Below are 1,882 nucleotides of genomic sequence, written 5' to 3'. Positions count from 1 at the left end.
AAAGACCTGCACAGAATGCAGTGTTCTCTTAAATCTGTTACAGAGTGTTAAAGTCATGAAGAAAGTCTTTAAAATGTCTTTTAAGTTCTTGAAATTCTCTGTTCAGTCAGGCAAGGAGATGTATCAAGCAGTTTGAAATAAGCCAAACGGTATTAAATGTAATTAACGGATTAAATGCAAAAAGTAAGAATATTATAAGATAAGCTTTTACCAGATGGTTTTCATAGAGCAGCTGTCACCAACCACGTCTCGTCAGTGTAGTAGCCTACTTCACGTCCTGTGCTACTTCCTGTGTGAGTAGGGTTTGAAGTGACTGACTACCAACCAAAAAAAACATGACTATTTCCGTGTGATTGTGTCATTTAATTGGTTTAAATTAAAAAAAAAAAAAAAAACATCTTCACATACAGTACAGGGTAAGATCATTGGATTATTTACTCCTTGCCATATTGACTTCACTGATGAAGCTCAAATTTGAAGCCATATTGCTGTATTTCCATGAAATATAAATTAAAAGTAGACATTGAATCACAGCAAAAAGAGAACACAATAAAGTATCACATAGCATGCAGTGTACATTTAAATATTGGCTTTACTGAATTGCAACTTTGTCATATTGTTTGAAAATGCAAAAGTTAAATTAACCACCAGGAGACACACACACACACACATAGAGTTCTAGTCACTAGACAACCAACCATAACCAACCCAACCACCAGGAGACAGCAGGGTTAGCTAGCAGAATCATTTGTGCTAAACAACCATGTTAACCTAGTCTGGGAAGTCCCGCCCCACTTCTTCCGGCCAAATTGATTTTGCCTCTGCACTGGGTCTGGCCAACTTCGGATAGCCGTTCATTTCAAGATTTCCACAATCCTTGGAGCCAATCACAAACTGGCTTTTGGCTACCTGGCGCGCCATTGGCGGATTTAAACTTACCACGGCTACGTTACAGAATCTACTGCACGGAGAGTTTTCAAACATTGGACATGGTGGCCGCCGAAGCACCGCAAAACTTCGATAAGGCAAGTTTTCTTTGAAAACAGAACAGAAACTTGCCCTGGAACAATTCATACAGAAAAAATATGTGTTTGCTTTATTACCGATCGTTGTATCGTTGTGTAGTATCGTTGGTCTGATTGGTTAAAGGCGTGTCCAATTACGTGAGTGAAGTGGATCGCTGATGATAGTTGGCCAGACTAACTGAGCAAATGCAATGCAGTGAAGGGGCAGGGAATTCCCAGACAAATGTTAACCAGTTTCTTAAGTGAAATGACAGATTTTAATGGATAGTCCCCTCTAAAACACACACACACACACACACACACACACACACACACACACACAGACATACACAGACACAGACACAGACACAGACACACACACACACACACACACACACACACACACACACACACATACACACACACACACACACACACTCATGACCGCCTGCGGAGACTCTATGTACTTCTACCTGTAACAAAACTATGACAGCTTAAGTATCACAATGTTCTCCTGTTGCAAAATGTTCAGAAGTCTGGAGATGGATGAGCTTTCCTTTGGTGTGTGTGTGTGTGTGTGTGTGTCTTTGGTTTAAGCTTTTCTTATTTATTGACATGGACTGAGTATTCCCCAATCTGGCCGCCCTTTACAAACCGCAACTCAGACTTCCTGTTTCTTTAGTGGCCTGAAACTATTAAAAGCGTGTTGGGCGTTGGCCAATGAGCTCTTCTTAAAAGCGTGTTGGGCGTTGGCCAATGACCTCTTCTTAAAAGCGTGTCGGGCGATGGCCAATGAGCTCTTCTTAAAAGCGTGTTGGGCGATGGCCGATGAGCGCTTTGCATGGAAACAGAGGGATCGATTTGGATAAGGTGGTCGA

This window comes from Sprattus sprattus (genome assembly GCF_963457725.1).
Source record: "Sprattus sprattus genome assembly, chromosome: 3".
Classification (NCBI taxonomy): Eukaryota; Metazoa; Chordata; class Actinopteri; order Clupeiformes; family Clupeidae; genus Sprattus; species Sprattus sprattus.
Note: the sequence above shows the minus strand (reverse complement) of the source record.